This window comes from Morus notabilis, unplaced genomic scaffold (assembly GCF_000414095.1).
Source record: "Morus notabilis unplaced genomic scaffold, ASM41409v2 Scaffold191, whole genome shotgun sequence".
In the NCBI taxonomy this organism is placed as follows: domain Eukaryota; kingdom Viridiplantae; phylum Streptophyta; class Magnoliopsida; order Rosales; family Moraceae; genus Morus; species Morus notabilis.
In genome coordinates, this window is record NW_010366216.1 from 183,843 (window position 1) to 192,013 (window position 8,171).

At 35.6% G+C, this 8,171-nt stretch overlaps 1 pseudogene; it reads right to left on the reverse strand.

Moving 5' to 3' along the window:
• Positions 1 to 1,007: 1,007 nt before the first annotated feature.
• Positions 1,008 to 4,466, reverse strand: LOC112093881 (annotated as a pseudogene).
• Between the last annotated feature and the right edge of the window lie 3,705 nt (positions 4,467 to 8,171).

Here is an 8,171-nt window from a genome sequence, read left to right on the forward strand (position 1 = left end):
ATTTATGTGTATTTTTTAATGAGAGAAAACACTGTAACAAACCATAAACTATAATTCAAATCATAGTTTGAATCCTCAAATCAAACATCATATAAATTATATTTTGCATATTTTCATTTTAATAAAATTTTGACCACATACTTATCTTGATAGGACAGCTACTATAGAAATCTCCATAAAGTTTAATAAAATTCTTGAATCACGTTTGGTAAGGGTCACAAATAAATGAGCTTTAAAAGTGACCTCACCAAACAGCTAAAAACAGTGTTGTTGGGATATTTTTGCTGGTAATTACTGAAAGCAAAGGGCAGGCGCACATGCAAATGTGAAATGCCCTACCTTTTTTTTTTATTTTTTTATCTTTTTTGTGTGGTCATGATAGGAAAACAAGTATCAAATTATTGTCCACTTTATTCCTCACCAGTCACCAGTCACCAGTCACAAGGACAAAGACGTCTTCTCGCTCCACATGATAAAGGAGAACCCCACTAGGGGTTTCTACTTTTTAGACAAGTAATGATAGGATCATGGGACACACAAACACCGTTGTGAGAATTAATGTGAACAAACTTTCCTCTCCTTCTTCTTCTTCTTCTTCTTCTAAAAGATCACGGGATTTTGCTTCAATGAAACGTGTTTGAATGTATGTAGGCCATTCCTTTACTCCACGCACATGTGTGTGTGTGTATGTATACGTGTTTGTAACATGCATGTGATTAAGACTAGGTTGCTTGTGTTCTCGGTGCGTGCATGGTAGGGAAAAGGACAAATTAAGAGCTGGTCGAACAAAAACGTCAGCAGTTTATTAGATCAAGTGCCTTAGTCTTGACTCTTAAGGAACAAACCAACGGCCTTTACACGTTTCGAGTCTTGATTATTGTTAAGAGTAAATTTGACACAATTTGTTACCCTTGTAGGATGAAAACTACACCAGTATGCAAAGACCCCACTTTGGGGATCATAAGCAACAAGTAAATGCCGGAACATGTAAAACGGTGTGTGTATGAGTAGGGATGATTATCGGGCGGAACGGAGTCGGATAAAAAGCTCATCCATATGTATGAGATTAAAAGTTAAATACAGAATATGCTAGAGATAAGTGACGCTAAGCTCCTCACAAGGATGAAACACTAGTCAATCCCCATAGAGGGGAAAAAAATAAAAAAAAAATAAAAAACTTATCCAAAGGAGAAGTGTTTCAAACGGCATATGACATTTCAACATTTGATTTTTCTCTAACTCTAATATATTTAATGATGCGCGGCTTTTGAATATTCTAAACTCTTTCTTGTGTGTAACAAGTAGACATTTTCTTCACCTGAACGCATGCATACCAATCTACTCATTCACAATCACATGAATGTGACATTAGAGGATTACAATAAAAAAGAAGGTCAGAAAGCGAACCTCTTTTTTTTTTCCCTTTTTTTCTTCTTTAATTACAATTGACCTGGTGGAACTACAAAAGCCCAGATCATAACAAGAGATTCAACTGAATTTTGGTTTAGGCACAGGTGTAGTATTGTGGGGGTGAGCTGCAGGACCAAGCTTCTGAATCCAGTGAAGAAGCCCCTTTTTGTGGTCTTGGCAACTACTACTTTGGCTACGCACAAGATTCAACGTCCCATCACGAGCAAGTGAAGTCTCAAATTCCTCTAGTACCTTTACCACTTGCCAAAACTCTGGCCTTTTTTCCGCTTGCAACGACCAACATTGCTCAATTAGAGCTCTCATTGCGGGCGGACAATGCCCGGGTATAACCGGTCTCAAATTCTGAAACACAAAACCCACAAATTTCTCAAGTTTGACAAGAAAACCAAGACGTGTGCATTTTTAACAATTTTGATAGATAATTCAATTCCTTGCAATATGACGGATAGGAGAAGTGAAGAAACAAACCTTATTCACTACAGCAAAAGCGGCTTGAATGGGGTTCATATCCTCATACGGGATTGTCCCTGCCACCATTTCCCACAAGATGAGTCCAAAACTGTAAACGTCGACTTTCCGGTTATACGATTTGTGCTTGATCATCTCAGGTGCCATCCACCGGTAAGTCCCTGGATCATCTGCCAAAGAATCACAAAAGGTCTCCTCACATGCGATACCGAAATCGGCAATCTTCATGTGGAAGTTCTTATCAATAAGGATGTTTTCGGGCTTGAGATCCCGGTGAATTACGCCTTGTGAGTGAATGTACTCCATTCCGCGAGCTATGTCCAAGGCAAACGCAATCAGCTTCGGATAGGGAAGAGTTTTGTGCTCGAGCTTGTGCAGATATGCTCTCAACGAACCCTCTTCTAAATATTTGGTTATGACACAATAAACTGGTGTCTTCCTACAGGCTGCTACTAACTGTGCCATAAAATGGAAAACATATCAGCAAAGAGAAGAAAATTAAACAGAATCAGCAAACCTTAAAACTCATTCGCAACTGCAACGGTTTGGATCATTCCATAAATACAAAGGACGCAAAAGTCCCTTATTGTGCAAGGAACTGTTGATGTTATAACCTTGTCCAAAAGCAAAAAAAAAACTCAAACTTCATTCACTATGATGATGATAAACATTCTAAACCTCAATCAATTGTAAAAGTGACGGCGAGTTTCAAGCTCAAAATTCAAGCCCCTGCAGAATCCTACAATGTTTCATGAGCATCAAACTCGTGTTTACTCACTAAAGTAGCTAAACTAGCCTATTGATTTCTTTTAGTCCTAAAACAATTTGAGCAATAAAACAAGAAAAAACAGGATGAGTTTTGAATTTTGATGATCACCTTGATAACATTTTCATGGTGGAGACGGTACAGTAGAGTTACTTCACTAACAAATTGCTTCTCCAACCGGGCTGCTAAAACCCCAGTTTCGTCATCATCAGGCACACACATGATCTTAACCGCGACGGCCTCGCCGTCGTACATCCCGTGGTAAAGGCGGCTGCGGGCCCCGTGGGCGAACTTGTTGCCAAGGAACAGCTTGGACATGTCAACACTCCAATCATCAGCCTCCCCCACGGCCGAAACCCGGCCGCCATTCGGATCAAAGTACTTGCTCCAAGCCGAATCCTTGCGGCTCTTGGACTTGTCCCCATTGATCATCATCGAAGCCAAGTGCCTGAGCGGGCTGGCGTTCAAGCTCGAGCTCGAAGAAGACCTCTTCCCCTTGAATCCTGCTCCTTTCTCCGGCTCGCTTCTCCGGGGAGTCGGAGTCGAAAACCGCTTTCTTTCAGATTTAGCTTCCTTGAAGGCGTCGGAGAGCTTTGTCTCCGAGTGAGGAGACAAAGATCTCTGCTTGTTGGTAATCGGATTTCGCTTAATCTGTGAAGCAGAAATTGAAGTCGAACTTGAAGTGCTCGGGATTGATTTCTGAACGGGCCGAGATTTGAGGCTGGCAATTCTTTCCTGCTAGGAATTGTGCTGAGTCTAGAAGAATCCAAACGATGGCAAACCGTGTGAGAGAAATTTGTTCTTCTGATCCAAGAATTCGAATCTTGCTCCATTTTTTTTTTCTCTCTTTCGGTAATTCCTTGAAACCCCTCTTAAGCGTTGAAGAATCGAAATTCCAAAGCGGGTATTCCTCAGAATCCAAAGTTGTGCAAAACAATAACAACAAAAACTAAAACAAAACAAAAAATTGAACACTTTTTTCTGCCTTCTCAATCGAAAAAGTCAGAGAACCATTGGAAACAAAGAAGACGCGTGAAGAAGGACGAAGCTGAGTCAAAAGCCAGTCTGGTCTCCATCAGATTGAAAATCCTAAGAGAGAGAGAGAGAGAGAGAGAGAGAGCTTATTTCAATCAAAGGAAAAATGGAGCCTTTAACACCACCAAACCAAACCCCCTCTCTCTCTTTCTTTCTCAAAAACAAAACAAAAACCTTTTTTTGTTGTTGTTGATGATGATGGGCTTCCAAGTCAAAATACCACCTTCCGTAAAAGCCTGGAAAATCCCACACAGATTAGATTAGCCCCATAAACAAGATAAATTATTTATAAAAAAAATTCAAAGGAGAAAAAAAAAAAAAGAAACCAGTGCACTAAACTATAATGAATTTGAATACAACCCCCATTAAGCACAGAAGAAAGGACTAATCATTGTGTCAAGACAATCAAAACCCCATTAAAATAATAAGAATACCAATAACAATATTAATAAATAAAATCAATAACAATTCTAATTAATCAGCTTACCCCCACACAAAGTTATGTTAAACGGCTTTCATCATGGTGATGAATTCGGACTTGGGTATTTCACCATTTGAGCGATTAGCAAAGAATAAAGAAGGGGAAAACAAAAAAGAATGAGAGATAGAGCCAGGGATCTTCTGTAGCGAGGGAAACGCGAAAAGAAATGAATAAATTGGGAAAAAAAAGAGGAAAAAGGAAAAAAACTAATAATAATAATATGTAATATTGGAAGAAAAGATTGCAAAGTCTGTTGGTATAAGTATCGTAGAATGAGGAGCAAAGAAGGACCGTAGATTCCATGTACCCTCCAATATTTTTGGTCAGTGTCTTCTTTCTTCTCCTCTTTTTGGGTCTGGTCTCTGGTCTTGTGGGGCCCACCGAGAGGAAGGTGGATGATGAATGAGGGCCCAGTGTGGGGACCACCGAGGCCCAAAGTCAGAAAAGACGACGAGATAAATAGGGAGTGGAAGAATTTTTGGGATTAAAAAGTAATAAAATAATTGATGAGGGCCAAAAGAAAAAAAATAAAATAAAAGGTTGTGGGATTGTTATTCCATGTGTCACCATCGGAGAGAATAAGGTACAGACGACTTTTTAGCCACAACAGCGCAGCAACGCAAAGCAAAGCCAAACAGCCCCGAAAGTAGTGGTATGATCTGTGCGGTTCTTGGTACGGTTCGCACGGATAACGCAAGCAATAGTTTTATATTTAGTGAACGTTTGATTGGAGATTCAGAATTATAATTCAAAATTATTCTTAATTTATATATATTTTTTATAAAAAAAATATTATAACAAATTATGAATCATGATTCAAATCATAACATGAATCTAAGCCTCGTTCGTTTTACCGATTTGAGTTTTCAGTTTTAGATTTCTACAGTAAAAAGCTCTCAGAAAATGTTACTTTTAACTTTTTCTACTACAGTAAAAAGCTCTCAAAAAATATCACATCTCAGCTCGAATTGAAAACTCGAATTCGCAAAGTAAACGAGGTCCTAGTAACCAAAAACTCTCTTAAAAAAATGAACAAAAAATGAAGAGTAATGTTGATAAATATTTTTAAAAAATATATGAGTCATAATTTTTATTATTTATTTTAAATTTATAATTTTTTTAATTAAATAATTATATTTAAAAAATATTTATTTAAAATAAAGAATAAAAATTGAGACTCAAACTCTTAAGAATAAATTCTCTATTTTTAAAAAAAATTAAAAGTTAACATGCTAATACTAAATATAATAAGTTTAATTACAAAAGTCTCCATATTTTTTTGGCGTTTTACATTTAACTTTCTATTTTTAGCTTTATTAAAATTTCTATATTTAGAAATTACAATTAAATGTCTTATAATTTAAGTTCCTTTGCAAATATAAGTCAAACATATCCGCGATCTTGATCAAAATAAGATCATAAATTGTCGATTTTATTGTAAAATAATAACTAATCATGTTATAATCATTTAAGAATAAAAATGTAACTAAAAGAAAGAGAACAAAATTGTTAAGTTTTCTTTTCTATTAAGGGTTTTATCTCTCGTCCTTGTTGAGTTGTATGAAGCCAGACACGTCTTTAATGGAGGTTGTCGAACCCCAACAAAAATAGGTTTCCTTCTCGCTCTTCTCCTCGGTTCCCTTATTCTTGGGCAACATAATTGAGGATTTCATGATTTTATGTCCGTTTGTTAATCGAGAAAAGTAATAACAATAGTGGTTCAGTTTACCAATTTTCTTCCGGTTTAATCATTACATTAGTACTTTCCTCTCTCTTTTATCGCTGATAAGTTACCCATAATCTTTCTTTATACGTGTGGGTTATTCGATTTCATGCTCTCTTTCCCCCCCTCATATTTCGACCCTTACTCGATGTGTATAGAGTATTGAGCTTCATTTTTATATGTTAATTTTCAGCTTCCTCCGTGAAATTTAAGCAAAAATATTTTTTTTTTATAAAAATTTTCTTACACTTCAACCCAAGTGTTTTATCAAAATAATAAAGACATTATTTTAACCAAAAAAAAAATTACGTCAAAATTCTCACCACTAAATTTTCTTAAAATAGTTATAAATGACCAAAATACCTACTTAATGCGAGCCACTAATTCAAGACCACTAAACTCGAACCATTTCTTTTATAATGTGTTTGGTTGGAGTGTGAGAATGATAATAATAAAAAATTTATTCATTTGCTTAGTTAATATTTTACAACTTTCCAACTTATTAAGAGTAGGGGCTTCTATTAGAACTGAAACCTTATCTTATGTTCAACTCGGCTTCCTGAACTTAAAGACTTTGAGGGTATAAACATACCTATGCATTTTTATATATCGTATAATATTTTCTATTATGCAATATAAAAAATATTATTTACTAAAACCCTTATGTTAAAGGTATATCATCATAATATTTTAGGCAATATACACTGGAATCCTTGAATTTTATCAAAATAATAGACACATCCTTTGATCAAATCAAATTACGTCAACACCTTTGATGTAACTCTATTAAATTTAAAATTAAAAGGACAAAAACATCCCAATTAATTTTAACTATTGATCTTGACATACCTAATATCAGCCCTTGTTTTAGTTTAGACTTTAAGAAAAACCTTAAGAGCATAACAGCGGCCCACCCCCCACTTTCCTTCCCTATTCCATCGCCACCCCCCACTTGACTAACGCATTTGCCATCCAACACACTTGGCGCTGACCACCGCCGCCGAGCCCACTCAACCGAGCAAAGCCCACCCTCATACAAGTTGCCTTCCCCTTGAAAGGCCTGCCCCCAATTGTGTTCTCTCCCTAGTGCGATCTTTATCCTAACGGGCCATCCCATTTCAGGGATTGCAACACTTACGGTTGTGTATAAACTCTGATGCCATGTGTACAGCAATCCACACATTTACTTGGTATGATCATGTCCGTTCATCTATAAAGATTACAACACTTACGGTTGCGCATAGATTATGATGCAACCTGTACGTCCACTTAGTATGACATTATCTATTTTAGACCTTAACTCACGTGGTTTTGCTCTTTAGACTTCACTCCAATAAGTATTATATTATTGAGAGGTGATGTCATTTCTTATAATCTATTACCTACATCTATTTCTAAATAATATGAGATTATACAACTTATCTTATCTTGATTTCTTTTTTGTCACAAAGAATTGATGGCTGTCACACCAAACGTGAACAACTCTCCCTCAGCAAGCCCACCATGCAATGATTTTTCATTGGGCCAGCTACCCCCTTCCTCCCAAGTTTTGAGCACCATATGTGATGCAGTAGCAGCTGATGTCTTTATTGAAATGTAACATCGCTTGTTCTTTCGTTTGAGCCTCTAGTTTATAGATGTCATTTCGTTAAAGAACTTTGTCATTTTTTTTAAATCATGGAATAGGTCAGTCAGCCTAACTTTTGGATGGTCGACTTTTGTTGATTGAATTTTTGCTTAGCTCCACTCCTACTGAATATAAAACGAAAAAAAAAAAATTAACGAATAAATTAAAAAATCGTTTTTCATTTCTGTTTTTATCTTTATTATGTCAAATGTCATTTTAAAAATATTTTCATATTTTTTTTTTAAAATGTGAAAAATAATAACGGGATCAATTTTAAACACGGTCTATATGTTCTAAAAAATCGTTTTTCATTTCTGTTTTTATCTTTATTATGTCAAATGTCATTTTAAAAATATTTTCATATTTTTTTTTAAAAATGTGAAAAATAATAACGGGATCAATTTTAAACACGGTCTATATGTTTTTCTTTTTTTATGTGGTTTGGAACGTTCTTCAAACTTTCTTGAAAGGTTTATTCACAAAATTTTTTCTCGACTCCTGACGTCAATACGTGCCAAATTTTTTTTTTTTTAGGATCAATTTTTGATAAAATACTTTGATATTGGATTTTTGTATCGGAAATTAGTTGATTATGAATGAAATTAGTTTCAGTTTGTTGGAATTAGTTTTTGTATTGTTT